This window comes from Maniola hyperantus, chromosome Z, assembly GCF_902806685.2.
Source record: "Maniola hyperantus chromosome Z, iAphHyp1.2, whole genome shotgun sequence".
Lineage (NCBI taxonomy): Eukaryota > Metazoa > Arthropoda > Insecta > Lepidoptera > Nymphalidae > Maniola > Maniola hyperantus.
In genome coordinates this window covers 13,995,347-14,013,601 of record NC_048564.1, presented here as the reverse complement: position 1 = coordinate 14,013,601, position 18,255 = coordinate 13,995,347, and the positions used below count along the sequence as shown (strand labels likewise).

At 40.3% G+C, this 18,255-nt stretch overlaps 2 protein-coding genes across 2 annotated transcripts in view; one reads left to right on the top strand and one right to left on the bottom strand.

Moving 5' to 3' along the window:
- LOC117995436 (N(G),N(G)-dimethylarginine dimethylaminohydrolase 1) overlaps positions 1–18,255 on the bottom strand; it is a 408,993-nt gene that overhangs the window by 76,978 nt on the left and 313,760 nt on the right. The window lies entirely within an intron of this gene.
- The window catches only part of LOC117995781 (glutamate receptor 1-like), a 307,480-nt gene that overhangs the window by 10,413 nt on the left and 278,812 nt on the right, over positions 1–18,255 (top strand). The gene's annotated exons all lie outside the window — the stretch shown is intronic.

Here is an 18,255-nt window from a genome sequence, read left to right as displayed (position 1 = left end):
TTACGGCAACGGTTAATCAACAGTTACTTAGTTTCAATACCGATATTGTTAACCGTTGCCGAATATCGGTATCAGAGTTGTGTTTCAACTAATTTAATATGCGCAACGCGCAGCGGTTTACGTAGTAGTAACTAAGCTAGCTGCCGTATCAATACCGTCTGTATAGCTAGCGCGCGCATATTCACTAAAAAAAACCAATTTTACTTTCATGAATATCGTGAAGTAATGATAACCTTAAGTTCATAGCAGTAAAGTTTAATTTGATCATTGACATAGGTCAAACTATAGTGGACGCCTGCACGAATAGTTTGCCACAGTCCAGTTAACCACAAACATTTCATGAAGATTGATAAACCAAAGAGGACCTTATCTCTATTACTCTAAGGCTAACTGTATTTAGAATGATAGATCAAAGTGTAATGGACAAGTACTTGTACAGTTAAGCCTTAGCGTAATAGAGATAAGGTCGACTTTGGTTTACCAAGTTCTTAGTTACTAAGCCGGTAGCCAATAACCGCTCCTTCTCAGCTTTCAGTGATAGAAAGAAAGAGAAGGCATAATTATTGCGTTTCTAGTTACCAAAAAACCAAACAATGCATTGTCAGTTGCCAGTTGGCAGCGTTGCGTTGTCAGGTGGTTCGTCATAGATGATAACTGAAAACCGTTGCTAGCTACGACAATAACGCTACGGTACGCTATAGGCACGGCAGCGGTTTTCAGTTAAGTTAAGCTATAGCGGACACATGTCTAGTTGGCACCCAATTTCATACACCTAATACGTAGTTCACTAATTGTGAAAAGCCCGACAATTAATGTGACGAATAGACCTCTGTTTGTAAATAACATAAAGAGTTTTGAGATTTGATTAATTTTTTTTTATTAAAAATACTGACTTCCAAAACCACTAGGTACAAAGTAAAAAAATAATGTAATGTAGGTACTCGTATGTTGAAGTCGGGCAAACTTTAAGTACCTACCTACTCTTTGATTTCTAGTTTTTGTTTGGAGTGCAATCATGAAACCGTTGCCTGATACCTAAAATATCAATTCACATGTCCAACAACTAGTTTACACATCATAGCAACTCTGTCCAGAAATCTCTAAAAAATCGATGTACCTACATACCTACATTTAAAAAAATGGGCCGAATCGAGAACCACCTCCTTTTTGGAAGCCGTTAAAAAATTGTACAGGGGTTTGAAGATTTTGGGCTACCTAGTAGTCCGCCACTACTGTTTTCCAAAATAGCGACGACGCATAAAACGTGTACCTACCTACCTATTAATCCATCATCATCATTATCATCATCATTCTCGATCGATAAATGACCTGTAAAATAAAATAAAAATTGAGGCAATATCACTTACACAGGTTATTTTATTTCATTTCAAAGTTCGAGCGCTCACTCTGTACATATTTATTAACAGAACACTAAAAACTGTAACATACCTAATAGAGCATTTCACACCGCTCAGTACCCGTAGTACAAGATTTTACGTCTCACCAAACCAAACCAAATTCGAGAGTCGAAATACTTCCGCGTTACAGTAAACTGGATCTTAAATGCCTTGTTTTAAAGCTCAAGTTTGTCTACACTTCTACAGCCAGCGCTCCAAGCGGAAACATTGCGAAATTAAAATCAGTGGCATTGAATATTTGACTTCAATTCAAGGCTGTTTAGGTCCATTTTACTGTAACGCGAAAATATTTCGACTCTCGAATTTGGTTTCGTTTGGTGAGACGTAAAATCTTGTACTACGGGTACAGAGCTATTTGTTCGAAGCGCACTGTACCTATTATCAACGATCATTTTGAGCCGAAATAAATCCCAGGAACTAAATCAAAACTGAAGCTCTTAATCGGCTTTCAGCTCCACCGTCAGCCCGCTGATTTATTTCCACTAGAACATCATCAGTGACAGCCACATCGCTTTCACTTTAGAGTATAAGCGCTTTTATATTAGACGATACGATATCGTCCTGGCAGCCATTTTATCATGCAGTCAGCTTAGGTCGTTCACTCTGGCTTAGGTTATTGTGGCAGATATAATCTAATTTTTTTTTATTCATTATAGGCGCACGCTTGACCACGATCACACCTGATGGGAAGTGATGATGTGGCCTAAGATGGGACGCGTTTGCCTAGAAGGTGCCTATTCACTCTTGTTTTAAAGATACCCGTATTATAATTGGCAGGAAACACTGATCTAGGAAGAGTATTCCAGACCCTAGCCATGTGTATAAGGAATGATGACGCAAAGCGTTTCGTACGGGAAGATGACGACATAGGGGTGGAAACTCGCCCGGTGTCTTGCGGTACGGTGGTAGAATCTATATATATAAATCGAAAAGGAGTAGTTTGAGTTGTGCGTTGATATAGATCAGTCAGTCAGTCAGTCAGTCACCTTTTCCTTTTATATACTTATTTAGATATTTAGACGACAACATTTGCCAAACCACTTACTATCCAAAACTTAATCTCTTTTGAATGAGCCTAAGCCCGGTTTCTTAGGTTCCACTTAATGTACACACCCGAATCCCTTGCTCTAGTGTGGAACAAAAGCGCTTAGAGATTGGGTCTGCAATGACATAATCTGCGGGTCGTACATGCCCGTATGCCATTATTGTGATTTAGAATGCGGCTGTACAGAGAATGTGGACCAATAAATTAGATCTCAATCAGCCTGGCTGTCTGAAACCACTATTACTTATTGGCGTAATTACGTGTAAGTTCTTACGAGTTGGAATAGGTAGAATTATAATATGTACCAACGTAGGTACCTACTGTACGCAGAAGAAAGTAATGTACATCGATCTTTAGAAGGAGATAGCAGATTTTGTTCGTTGAGACCGACAAAACGTCATATAGGTATGAGTGACAGAGACAACGCTCTACAAAGCCGAAATATCATTTTAAAAGCCGATGTACAGTACGCGGCCAAAAGTGATGAACATCGGCCTTTAGAATTACATATTTTCATCTTTGTAGAGTTAGAGTAGTCTCTGTCACTCATACCCATATGACGCTTTGTTGGTCTCAACAACCGAGACAGTGCTCTACAAATCTGCTGTCTCCTTCTAAAGATCGATGTATATCACTTTAAAAAAAATTGGGCGCGTACCTACTGTACATTACGCGTCAGAAAGGAATGTACATTGATCTTTAGAAGGAAATAGCAAGTTTGTAGAGCATTGTCTGTGTCGTTGAGACCGACAAAACGTCTTACAGTACCCGTAGTATAAGATTTTATGTCTCAGCAAACGTTGCTAGAATTCGAGAATCGAAACACAATAACATCAAAGTAAAATGGACCTAAAGAGCCTTGAGCTGAAGTCAAAAATTCCGACGACAGGGTCTTCTCCGGTTGGCCGAAAGCCAAGCAGGGGTACGGGCCTCGAGGCGTAGCCTCCTTACCCGGGTAGCGCGCGGGGTATTCATGTTACCCCGGTGTTGGTCTTCTAGCCGGAATTTCACCGGCTAGGGCCCGCCATCTTGGCTTGGGGCCTCGTGGCTGGTTGCGTTCCCCGCGCTGCGGGCGATAGATTCGCCGTCGCGCACGGGGGTGGTGTCTGGTCCGGTGGAGATCTCCGCGCTGCGGACGATAGGCTGGCCATCGCGCGCGGAGATAGTGTCATATCCGGTGGGTCTCGTGTCGTCATCATCATCGCTAGGATCGCCTGCGTGCCACGCTAGTGGTGGCGATCTTAGGAGTTCCCGAGGCAGAGGACGCCCGGTCGGTGGTCGAATGGTCAGCGGAGCGATGCCGGGAAGGTGTGTGTAAGGTCCGTTGTCCGCGCGCGCAAACATGCGCCGCGCAAGTGTACGGACGTACTCCTCCACGGTGGGCGTCTTGAGGTCGCGATGAATGACATCATTCCTCACGTACCTCGGCGCTCCTACGATCATGCGTAAGCACTTGTTCTGCTGGACTTGTAAGCGGCTCTTCTGGTGTTCTGAACAGAGAGCATACCAGGCAGGAGCCGCGTACGTCAGACGTGAGCGGACATAGGCTCCGTAGATCCGGAGCTTGGTCTTCAGTGAGAGGCTTGAGGTAAGGATCTGGTACAGCATCGACGTGGCAGCCTTGGCGTGATCCACGGCGTGATTCACAGTGGGGATCATGCTGACACATGGTTGACACCCCAAGTAGCACACCGAAGTCTGCCACTCTATGCCCTGCCCTCGCAGTTGGAGCTGACGTAAAGGCTTCCGGATGCCGAACAGGATCACGGCAGTCTTCCCCACGTTGACTGCCATTCTCCACTTATCCAGCCAATCCGGGAGCAAATCCAGCAGACGTTGCATGCGATTGGTAGCGATGATCTGATGATATGACGACGCGAGATACGCGCTGTCGTCAGCATAAAGCGACAACAGCACGTCTTCCTCCCCCTCGCGCAAATGTTCGGCGAGGGTAGGGATGTCGTCTGTGTACCCCGCATACTCAAAAATTCAATGCCACTGATTTTAATTTCGCAAGGTTTCCGCTTGGAGCACTGGCTGTAGATGTGTAGACAAACTTGAGCTTTAAAACAAGGCAATTAAGATCCAGTTTACTATAACGCAGTAGTGTTTCGACTCTAGAATTCTAGCAACGGTGTGACGTAAAATCTTATACTACGGGTACAGGTATGAGTGTCAGAAACAACGCTCTACAAAGACGATAAAATATCATTCTAAAGGCCGATGGACATTACTTTCTGCCACGTAGGTACTGTATACCTAGGGTCCGAGGTTCGAGCCCGTGCACGCATCTCTAGCTTTCGTAGTAGTGTGTTCTATGCAAATAAATATCACTTTCTTTAACAGTGAAGGAATACATTGTGATGAAACTTGCATGCCTGAAAGTTTTCCATAATGTTCTCGGTGGAGAGTGAATGGTATATCTGGCCAGCGTGGCAGGTGGAGGCAGTCTATGGCCAAAACCCAGCTCATAGTCGTTCGAACCGACGTTGGTGGGTTGGGCATGGATTGAGACTGTGACGATATTATTTTCGTCCACTTTTGTCCACACACACACACGCACACGCACGCACACACACACACACACGCAGGAAATTCAAAACGACAATAGATACAGGCCTTACAATCCACAAATTGCAAAGTCTAACTTTCGTATACGTAATAAGTCTAAGATTGTAAAGCCTACATCTCCTGAGGATACTCCGCTGTCGGGGCAAAACGTGCGTCGAGTGCGTTTTGTGGGGTGCTGCGTGGTGGTGGTGCGTATATTGCTTGCTTTGTGGCTGGTTTTTCCTGCATGTTTAGCAGTGGGAGGGCGGGCGGTTTGTATCGCATGCTACATGTTGCCCCATACGGATTTGATCGGTTTCAGTTTCAGCAAATTAAGCTTTTGGTTCATCTATATATATAAAATTCAAAGTCTTGATTGACTGACTGACTGACTGACATATATATCAACGCACAGCCTTAACCGCTGGTCTTAAAGACATGAAATTTGGAGTGTCTATTCTTTGTAAAGAGTAGGTATCCACTAGGAAAGGATTTTTCGAAATTCCACCCCTAAGTGTGTTAAATGGGGCATGTGTTATTTGCATGAAAATTGGTATTTGGGTTTTCTGTCAATGTACAAATGAAAAAATACGTGTTTCAGGATTTTTGGAAAATTCGCCCATAAGGGTGGTAAAATAGGTCTTGAAAGTTTGTATGGGACAGTTTTAATTATTATTGATATTAATTACTTGAAATTTGGAAAGTAGGTTTTTCTTGAGGTTAGGTGTCATCTAAGAAACGACTATGAGAAAATCCCCCTCTAAAGGGATGAAGTGGGGGTTGGAAGGTTATATGTGTTATTCGGTGCTGGTGCAGGGTGCGCGTCCTGATGTTGAAATGTTTGTTTCTGAATAAAAAAATGCCACTTCCGCAAAGTAACGCCTGCTTCTACGCATATTATATTTAATTGTTTAAAACGATCTTATCTCAAAAGTTAGAGGTGCGTGCCCAGGATGAAAAGCCGGACCTCTACAATAGGAGGTCGAAGTGTTAACCACAAGGCTATCACAGCTTTATGGGGCAATATGCACAAGATTATTTACGATTTCAAAATGAATGCTATCCTTAAATATCACTCATCGAAATGAGAAAAATATTACGCTTGTTCATGATATTTTAAGTATCAATAAAGTTTATTATTCAATTCTATGAATATGAGTGCAGGCGTCTGTAAAATAATAATTCACTTAGTGTTTTATATTATTACCTACTAATATTGTAAAGAGGAAAGTTTTGTTCGTTTGTTTCTCTAAACATATAAAAGGAAAAGCTGACTGACTGACTGACTCAGTCTATCAACGAAGAGCTCAAAGTACTTATACCGGGCGGATAGAGCCGAAATTTGGCATGCATATAGCTATTATGACATAGATTATAGCATCCGCTTAGAAAGGGTTTTTGAAAATTCAATCCCTAAGGGGGTGAAATAGGGGGTTGAAATTTGTGTAGTCCACGCGGACGAAGTCGCAAGCATAAGCTAGTGATAAATAAGGTTGTATCTTACCTAAGGTCTGAGCACAATGTTCAGAAGAGCTGGGGTCTGCTTGCCTGTGAAATAAATAATTAGAACTTGAGTGTACTGGGGAGCAACTAGCCAGTATGTAGCTATTCTGCATATATCAGATATTTTATTTTATATAAAAAAAAAAAAAATCATCTAGTGAAGCTGTGATAGCCTAGTCGTTAGGACATCCGCCTTCTAATTGGAGGCCGGGGGTTCGATCAATCTGTTGTGAGCCGGCTATGGGTTGATCATGATGATCATGATGAATCATCTAGTCTTCAATAAAAGTAGTTATGAGTAGACTGTACCCTTATTATAAATGCGAAAGTGTGTTTGTTTGTTAGTTTGTCCTTCAATCACGTCGCAGCGGCGCAACGGATTGACGTGATTTTTTGCATGTGTATAGACAAATATCTGGAGAGTGACATAGGCTACTTTTTATCCCGGAAAATCAAGGACTTCCCACGGGATTTTTAAAAACCTAATACCCGCGGACGAAGTCCCGCGCATCAGCTTGTAATAATCTATTTCTGACCACCAAAATATTTCCCTCGTTGTTGCAGAAAGCGCAAGTTTTTATCGCAAACGATATTTATTTTGCGATCAGCAATAAATATGTCTAGAATAACAGGTTGTAAAAGTAACGTTCATCTGTATGTTTTTGTTGGTGGAAATTGTGTTCGATTTTAGGGGTTGGTTTTATTTTGTTATGTGTCGGAAAATAATATCATTTGAGCGTAATTTGCAACATTTATATACCTTTTTTTCGAGGGGGAAATCTTAAGGCGAAATGGGATCACAAAGGCGAAATGTATGGAAAATTCTGGGCCGCCCGAGCGCTTTTTATAAATATTTATATTTAAAATTATATGTGCTCTGTTGCCACAAAATAATACCGTAATCCCTTAGTGTATTAATTCTTGGATACTTGGGCAGCGTTCGGAAGCTTCGAGATGTCTTCATGTCCAAAATTCCTCAGTGCTTGAAGACCAAAGTCTTCGAACAATGCGTGTTGCCACTGCCAGTGATGACATATGGATCCGAGACAGGGTCGCTAACTATGGGCCTCATAAGAAAGATCAGCGAGTCACTCAGCGGGCGATGCAGAGAGCTATGCTTGGAGTTTCTCTACGTGATCAAATCAGAAATGAGGAGATCCGTAGGAGAACTAGAGTAACCGACATAGCTCAACGGGTTGCGAAGCTGAAGTGGCAATGGGCAGGGCACATAGTCGTAAAACCGATAGACGTTGGGGTCCCAAGGTGCTAGAATGACGACCTCGCACCGGATGACGCAGCGCTGCAAGACCCTCCACTGGGTGGACGGACGACATCAGACGAGTCGCAGCGAGCCGCTGGATTCAGGCGGCGCAAGACCAAGGCGTGTGGAAGTCCCTACAAGAGACCTATGTCCAGCAGTGGACGTCTATCAGCTGATGATGATGATTAAATACTGAACGTAAATACGGGATGTGATTGAAATTGGTTTTATATCAATCGAATAGAACTGGGTTTTCTCCTAATGGTCGTGTAAAAATGCGTATTTTGGCGAAACTTCGCGATTTTTTTGTATCGAGCCAAATTGTGCCAATCGAATCCTGGCTCTCGTAATTCACTAAAGAATATCTTTAATTTTTGCTATTATGCCTTAAAGCACTTTGAAAACTTTAAATAGGTACCGATCGCCGATCGAAGCTCCACCTGGATCTGTCAGCATTTTGTGATTTTACTAAACCTAAAAAATAAATAAAATTGGATCGGAAAAGTGCGAGGTTGACCAAAAAAACGGCTTTATTTAATTTACCTATAAATTGATCTCTTGACTCAGAGCAGAGGCATGTTTTTCTACTTTTCTAAATTTTACTTTAGAAAGAGCACATCAAAAATTTCTACAAAATGTAGATTGATGGTTCTATTATAGATATTATGATTAAAAGTTTGTCTTTAGGTTTTATGGTCGGTAAGGCTATAAACTATCGCGTAGTCAAAATAGCATCTAGCGCCATCTATCTTCCAATTTCATACCTACTAAGTACTACCTATCTAAACTTAATATTATAAAGAGAAAAGGTTTGTTTGTTTGTAATGGGTAAACTCAAAAAGTACAGAACCGATTTTGAAAACTCTTTCACTAATAGAAAGCAACATTAACAGCAAGTAACAAAGACTATATTTTATTTAAAAAAAAAATAGAAATCCCTACGAAAATTGTAATACGGTGAATCGGGAAAAAATCGTCTTTTCTGAGAGCTTCCGTGGCGTGCGCTGCGTAAATAGTTAAAGTTACATGAAAACAAATGTATAGTGGAATTGTTTATCTTAATAAGTCTAAAAATAGGCTGCAACAGCATATTATTATATTATCTATCTTTTAAGGTCCACAATTACCATTTTTGTGATTTTCAAATGTGGTCTAAAACAAAGCTTTACATTCGAAGATGTTTTTACTGACATAGTAGGTACCTATAAGTTCTTAGTAAAATAAAATTATTGTTCATCGTATCAATGTTCATGGGCGGCGGTAATCACTTAACATCAGGTGACCCGCCTGCTCGTTTGCTCGCTATATCAATTTAAAAAAAAACAAGTATTTAATTAAGGCCAAAACTGCCTTTAGGATCATTAGGGCGGTTTCAGACTAGCGTATTATACGCGCGTATAAGCTCGTTTTTGGAAGCGCATGTAGGCACGTATAGGCGCGCCTTTTGGTACACGCTCAACTCTTACGAGCGTTGACGCGCTTCTAAGCTCGTATATAAGCGCGAGCCGCGAGAGACCACCGGGTCACCGCGAACACGCCGAAATATGCCCGTATACGCGCGTCCGGTTTTTTGAAGCGCGTATGTAGTGCGTGTGTAAGCGCGTATGCTGAAACGACCGTATACGCGCAAAAAAATACGCTAGTCTGAAACCGCCCTTATGAGATATCACAAAATTAAAATAATAGCGACATGGCGAAGTCAGTCTGTGCATGCAGCGCGGTGACGTCGCATATACACATACAGTGCGACAAGACTCTTTTGGCATATGGCGAAAATCGGAACTAACGTTGCCGTCAAGTATCCCCTTTGTCAAGTCCCTTAGGGCCATAAGCCAAGATTGGCAGGCCCAAGTCGGTGTAATTCCGACTTAAAAACAGTCACCAGGGCACAAAGTTGCCCTACGCCCCACCCGGGTAAGGAGGCCGTGCCTCGAGGTCCGTACCCCCGCTTGGCCGTTCCGGCCAAACGGAGAACACCCGCTCATCATCCCCTTTGTTCTTGTTTGAATAGTCTGAGCCTTCGTTCTACAACTACGCCCCCCTGTCATTGTCATTCAAGTGCCAAAATAGCCTTGTTATACTGTAATGTACCTATGATTTTTTCCGATAGTTTATTATAATAGGATGAATGCACACATAGGCTCTGTCCACAGCCTCTGCATTACTACGCAGTATTACCACAGAATTATATTGTTGTATTGTTATACTACCTAAACACAATCCAATACCAATAACCATTTGCCCCATTTTGTGATTTAGTAATTTTCAAACTCGCATTGTATAGCATGCAAAACTCGGGTCAATGCCCCGTCTACAACGCGGCATTGACTCCATTTACTTACAAAATGTCCGGTGAACTCTACCGTCAGTCAGATGTTTTATTTGCAATAAATCGTAAACTTTTACAAAATTATAGGATTATTTTATTTTATTTTTCGCGTTTTTAGGGTTCCGTACCTCAAAAGGAAAAACGGAACCCTTATGGGATCACTTTGTTGTCCGTCTGTCTGTCTGTCTGTTAAGAAACCTACAGGGTACTTCCCGTTGACCTAGAATCATGAAATTTGGCAGGTAGGTAGATCTTATAGCTGATATTTGGGGAAAAATCTGAAAATCGTGAATTTAGGGTTATATCACACAAAAAAAATTAAATTGTGGTCATGAACTAATAATTAGTATTTTCAACTTTCGAAGTGAGTGACTATATCAAATGGGGTATCATATGAAAGGTCTTTACCTGTACATTCTAAAACAGATTTTTATTTATTTTTATGCATCATAGTTTTTGAATTATCGTGCAAAATGTCGAAAAAATACGACTGTATTACGGAACCCTCATTGCGCGAGCCTGACTCGCACTTGGCCGGTTTTTTTGTAGTATCGATTCGTTTCAGTAATCATCAGAAGTATCACCTGTCTTCGTCTTTGCCAGCGTTCTGATTACTCCCTGTATATTTAGATATAGAACACAGAGAGAGATTTTACGCAAAAACCCCAAATTTCTCGACAAAATGAAGAGAAAAGGAGGCGTGAGAATTCACTCGCGAGCCAAACCGATTCTTTAATTAAGCCTTTTTTGCTGGTACGCTAGAAAGTGTCCAATGGATGTAATTAATGTATCCGTTTGATGCTTGCGACACTCTTTTGGCCATTTGAATATTCCATTGAGTCATTTTTAAGGAAGTTGTCTCTGTTTTAATCAATTTCGTTACCTCGTTTCTAATACGCACTGCTGCAATCATCATCATCATGATCAACCTATCCACGGCTCACTACAGACTACGGGTCTCCTATCAGAGTGAGAAGGGTTTTGGCCATAGTCTACCACGCTGGCCATGTGCGGATTGGTAGACTTCACACACCTTTGAGAACATTATGGAGAAGTCTCAGGCATGCAGATTTCCTCACGATGTTTTCCTTCACCGTTAAAGCAAGTGATATTTAATTATAATTAAAACGCACATAACTACCAAAAGTTAGAGGTGCGTGACCGGGATCGAACCCCCCACCCTCCAATTAGATGGCGGCCGTCCTAACCACTAGGCTATTACCAGCTATCACTGCTGCAATATGGAATGCTATTCCGGCCTCCGTTTTCCCCACGGACTAGAGAAATTTTCCCTGCTATCTATATAATACTAGATGATGCCCGCGACATCGTCCGCGTGGACTTAGGTTTTTAATAATCCCGTGGGAACTCTTTGATTTTCCGGGATAAAAGCCTATGTCCTTCCCCGTGATGCAAGCTATCTCTGTACTAAATTTCGTCAAAATCGGTTTAACGGATGGGCCGTGAAAGGCTAGCAGACAGACAGACACACTTTCGCGTTTATAATATTAGTATGGATTGGTATCTACCGTCCACGCGGACGAAGTCGCGAGCGTAAGCTAGTAATAAATATTAGCACAAGTAAAGGAAAAAAAATCCAAAAACCGTGAAGTTTTGGTTATATCACAAAACAAGTGTTATTGTAATGTACGATGGTACGGAAGCTTTCGTGTGTGAGTCCAACTCGCACTTAACCGGCTTTTTAGGGTTCCGTACCTCAAAAGGAAAAACGAAACCCTTATAGGATCACTTTGTCTGTCTGTCAAGTAAGATAACTATATCAAGTGGGGTATCATATGAAAGGTCTTCACCTGTGCATTCTAAAACAGATTTTTATTTATTTTTATGTATCATAGTTTTTGAATTATCCTGCAAAATGTCGAAAAAATACGACTGTAATACGGAACCCTCATTGCGCGAGCCTGACTTGCACTTGGCCGGTTTTTTCATATAAAATCGATGTTCCACTCTTTTATGGTTTCGCTATTCTGCGCCAAACTGAGTGAATGGAAAGCGCGAGAATTCATTTGCGAGCCGAAACATTTCTTTAATTAAGATTTTTTTATCGTTTAACGGCGGAAAATGTCCGAAGTCCGTAATGAATGCCTTTGTGCCATACTCCCGGAGTCTTTTGGCGATCGGATATAATATATATACATAACATATATATTAATAAATCGTTTATTCAGATTAGGTATTATCTCTATATATAAAAATGAATCGCTAAATGTGTTGCTGATCGCAAATCTCGAGAACAACTGAACCGATTTCGCTAATTCTTTTTTCATAATATTCCTTGAAGAACGAGGATGATTCTTGCGGAGAGAAAAATTTAAAAACTGTTAGGCGGTACGAAGTTCGCCGGGGCAGCTAGTTATATATATTTTCTGATGGTCAATTACTGAATTTGCAATAAGTTCAATGATGTAGTGGTGATAATAGTGATAATAGATGTAGTGGTGATTATTAATAACTAGCTGCCCCGGCGAACTTCGCACCGCCTAACAATCAGGATTTTTTTTAAATTTTTCTCTTCGTTAGAACAATCCCCGTACTTCAAGGAATATTATGAAAAAAGAATTAGCGAAATCGGTTCAGCTGTTCTCGAGATTTGCGATCAGGAACACATTCAGCGGTTCATTTTTATTTGAAGAGACGTAAACTTAAGACTAAAAGCTACATGGGTTCCAAACGCGCTCAGGTCTGAGAAGAGCCCGCAACAAAATCAGCCGGGTATTCTATTCAGCTCGTGGTTCATTTGAGGCTTTATTACCGCGCGTTAGAAAAGCGTCCGTATGTAGGGGGGCTAAAAGCTGACGTATGTGCTGATCCATTTGATGAATCGCCGAGATTTCTACGCCACAAACCTATCTCTCACAATACTCGATGTACGACTACTATACGACTATCTGATAAATCTTTTAGATTTATCTCTACAGAAATGTGATTTAACTCAATATCAACGTTTTTCGATGCTGATATTAAAATATAAAGAACTATAAGTCCCGCAAATTGCTAATGCGCGTGGCCGCCATTTTGGTAATGTCAGCACTAGACTGAAGTTTCGAGCTGATGGTATATTTTTATTTCGGCTGACGTCAAAATTACGTTATTACGTTGTTAATGAGACATGGTTCCAGCGCAATAGGAATTTGCGAGACGAATACAATATTATATCCGCGAATCATCATGATCAACCCATCGCCGGCTCCCTACAGAGCACGGGACTCCTCTCAGAGTGAGAAGGATTTAAACCATAATCTACCACGCTGACCATGTGCGTGATTCTAAATCAACGGGAAGTACCCTGTAGGTTTCTTGACAGACCGACAGATAGACAGACAGCAAAGTGATCCTATAAGGGTTCCGATTTTCCTTTTGAGGTACGGAACCCTAAAAAGAAAATTCAACAATTATTGACAGTCAAAAAGTGTACAGTGGTACCAACTTTGAATAAATAATTCGCCTTTGACTTTGACTTGACTATAAATGGACTCAAAAAGGATATTCTGACTTATTTTTATTGTTCTGTACCTCAAAAGGAAAAACGGAACCCTTATAGGATCAATTTATTGTCTGTCTGTCTGTCTGTCGGTCTGTCAAGAAACCTACAGGGTACTTCCCATTGACCTAGAACCATGAAATCTGGCAGGAAGGTAGGTCTTATAGCAGACATTCGGGGAAAAATCTGAAAACCGTGAATTACAATTACGTGAACATTAAACAAAAAAGATTGTGATCATGAACTAATAATTAGTATTTTCAATTGTCGAAGTAAGATAACTATGTCAAGTGGGGTATCATATGAAAGGTCTTCATCTGTGCATTCTAAAACAGATTTTATTTATTTTTATTCATCATAGTTTTTGAATTATCGTGCAAAATGTAGAAAAAATACGACTGTAGTACGGAACCCTCGTTGCGCGAGTCTGACTCGCTTTTGGCCGGTTTTTAAGTAAGTAGCTCTCTTACTAAAAGCTTGTGAGCATTACGCGGCCAGTGTGGTTACAGTCGATAGGTACTTACTTGGCGGTTAATGGACCGTGATCCTGTTTTAAAGAGCCGATGGACCTCGTACTAAATGACTTGAGAATGTTGCAATGTTAGAACTAACCTATACTTGAGTAGAAAATTAAAGTATGCACTTGTCCAGAAACTGAGCTGTAATCCATACTAATATTTAAAAAAACCCGGCTAAGTGCGAATCAGACTCGCGCACTGAGGGTTCTGTACTACAATCGTATTTTATCGACATTTTACACGATAAATCAAATAATATGATGCATAAAAATAAATAAAAATCTGTTTTAGAATGTACAGGTGAAGACCTTTCATATGATACCCCACTTGATATACCTAGTTATCTCACTTCGAAAGTTGAAAATACTAATCATTAGTTCATGACCACAATTTCATTTTTTTGTGTGATTTAACCCTAAATTCACGGTTTTCAGATTTTTCCCCAAATGTCAGCTATAAGATCTACCTACCTGCCAAATTTCATGATTCTAGGTCAACGGGAAGTATCCTGTAGGCTTCTTGACTGACAGACAGACAACAAAGTGATCCTATAAGGGTTCCGGTTTTCCTTTTGAGGTACAGAACCCTAAAGAGCGTGCAACTTTGCGCTCGGGCGGCCCAGACTTTTCCATACATATCGCCTTTGTGATCTTGTATCGACTATCCATACTACCTAACCTACCTAAAGTTTAAGCATGGCTTGTTATTATTAACATTCCAAAATCCAACACTTTACATCTATACCCCCGTTAAACTAAATTGTTAGGATCGTTCGTAATTTATGATATCCGGGCGAATGTACCTACCCTACCTAACCCTCATATTGTGATGTTCCTAGATACCGTTTCAATCCATTTCTTTTGGGTCGGTTGGGGGAGTGATTTTCAATTTTTTCAGCACACTTTAAATTACAAGTGGGTTGGTAGAATAGGTCCCTATAATTTTAATGTTACTTTTATGTTCCTTTTTAGGGTTCCGTACCTCAATAGGAAAAACAGAACCCTTATAGGATCACTTTGTTGTCTGTCTGTCTGCCCGTCTGTCTGTCAAGAAACCTACAGGGTACTTCCTGTTGACCTAAAATCATGAAATTTGGCAGGTAGGTAGATCTTATAGCTGACATTTGGGGAAAAATCTGAAAACCGTGAATTTAGGGTTAGATCACACAAAAAAAAATGTGGTCATGAACTAATAATTAGTATTTTCAACTTTCGTAGTGAGATAACTATATCAAGTGGGGTATTATATGAAAGGTCTTCACCTATACATTCTAAAACAGTTTTTATTTATTTTAATGCATCATAGTTTTTGAATTATCGTGCAAAATGTCGAAAAAATACGACTGTAGTACGGAACCCTCATTGCGCGAGCCTGACTCGCACTTGGCCGGTTTTTTTCCTTTTGAGGTACAGCGCCCTAAAAATAAAGACCCTTTAAAAAATGTACGAAAATAAAGCTGATTAAACCGACCGATCCAAGTAGGTACTCATTTATATCGCTTACACGACAATTCTGTGTGACGCGACAATCAGAATAAATACCCACAGCCGTACAAAGCAGACATACGATTTATTATCATTCATTTACAAAGACACACTACTCCGCTTTGCACTTTGCAGCGAAGCGCTAAATTAATGCAGAACCCCGTCCCCGAAACGCTGCTTTCGTTAGGTTACACTAGTGACTTAGGCCTAATACAGACGGCGCAACCAGACTGAACTTATGTTAGTGAACTCTCGGTTTGATCATGAACCGACATCTCTCATATATAAGGATCTAGCTGACCCTACTAGTTGGAATCTATAAAATCGGCGTGGGGGTAGAATTTTCAAAAATCCTGAAATAGGTACCTACTTCGTTTTTTTGTTTTGTAACTGAAAACCCAAACATCAATTTTCATGTAAATAACTTGAAAAATGACGGACTTTCATACAAACTTTAATTCCTTATAATATTATAACCCTCTTGTAAGTAGAATTTTCAAAAATCGTGGAGTACGTATTTTCTATTCTTAACCGTAAGCCTAGTGTACCAATTGTCATCAATGTAACTTTAAAAATGATAGACTTTCATATTTTCAAATTTCCATCCCCCATTTACCCCCGGCACAAGTAAAGGAATAAATCCGAAAACCATGAAATTGTAGATAGGTAGGTACATCACAAAAAAAAAATTAAAATGTGTTCATGAACAAATAATTATTAAAGTATTTTCAATTTTCAAAGTAAGATTACTATACCAAGTGGGGTATCATATTATTATGAAAGACTCTACCTGCAGGTACATTCCAAAACAGATTTTTATTTATTTTCATGCATAATAGTTTTTGATTTATCATGCAAAATGTCGAAAAAATACTAATGTAGTACGGAACCCTCAGTGCGCGAGCCTGACTCGCACTTGGCCGGTTTTTTCCAGCGTACCTACTTGTTGTATATGTCCATTTCAGTGCCTACAGAGTACAGACATACATCTGTGCCAATCAGGAGGCGTGTCAGTTATATTGCCAGTCAATTTGAGAACTGTTAAATTGTTCTCTATGGCTCAACGCACACACACATCGATTCAAACGATTATTCGTAAATAGTAGCTGCAGTTCATCGATATAGAATGGGTATGAGAAAATCTCGTTATTTGCTCTATGTATCATGTCTTTTCAGTATCTGCATGCCTTTAGCCCGATCCGTCCAGTAGTTTGAGCTGTGCGTTGATAGATCAGTCAGTCAGTCAGTTAGTCATATTTTTCTTTTATATTTAAAACTAGCTGATGCCCGCGACTTCGTCCGCGTCGATATAGATTTTTCCAAAATCCTGCGGGAACACTTTGATTTTTCAGGATAAAAAGTAGCCTATGTGTTAATCCAGGGTTTAACCTATCTCCATTCAAAATTTCATCCAAATCCGTTCAGCGGTTTTTGCGTGATTGAGTAACGAACATCCAAACATCCACACTTTCACATTTATAATATTATTGGGATTACAAATAGATGGAATATTTATTTATCCATTTCCGATAAGATATTAATGTCACCTCCAATTAGCTCTCGCATTGAGGGCGATTTCTGCAAATAACGCGATCTAGTGCTCTTTGTTTGAGCACTACATATCGGCGTTTATTCCCAAGGCATTGCTGCAAAGCGATGCGTTGAGTGCTTATTACAGCCCTAATAGACCTATAAATATACGAGTTTGGAAAACATTGACGTAGATTCTGATTTCTTTCTCTAAACAAAATTTAGAGTAATTTACATGTTTTTAAGGCTCCGTACCTAAAAAGGAAAAACGGAATCCCTTATAGGATCACTTTGTTGTCTGTCTGTCTATCTATTTGTCTATCTATTAACCTCTAATTAGTCAGTCACGACTGTACTGGCAAAATTAACTTGAAAAATTGCACTAAGTTCTCAGGTGTTTGAAATATAAAATCATTTTATCAAAAGCATTACTCGCAATGAATGTACGTGCAAGTCTGCTAGGTTTCGGCTGCAGGTCGGTGAAGATACAATATATCTCCATAAATGCGGACAACACCGCGAACACTGAGCGAGTATAATGCATAATTATTGCTTCCAAGCGAGGCTTAAGGCTTGTACACACACGACGCGACATGGCTACGTGTCCAACGCTGCTTATCGAAGCTTTATTAATACTGACCTGGAACCGCAAGCTTTCATAAAGCTCTGCACCTGTACGTTGTTACGCAGAAGCTCACCAACATCGACTTCGCCATCATGTTAATTTGGAGGCTGTGAAGCTTCTAGATAACATGGACATCAAAAGGAGGCTCAAAAGAACCAAGCCGTTCGAATTAGTGTTAAAAAGTACATAAGTGCAGCGTTTGTGTAATAGTGCTTGTGCTACTTTATTTTTTCTAGGTCACAAGAACATAGTGAACTGTAAGTACGTGTTAGAATAAACTAAGGACAGTTATTGGACTGTAAATTAGATTAAAAAAATATTCATAAGTAGAAGTTTAAGCTAGAATAATATTACTTATTAGCCCATAGGCTAGATGGTAGTAGCAATAAAGCTGCCATTTTATAATGGTGCTTTATGGTAGGAAAAGAAAAACCTATACGTTGTGAATATTACGCAGTGTTTTCGGCTTCCGTTGTCGCAACCACTTATT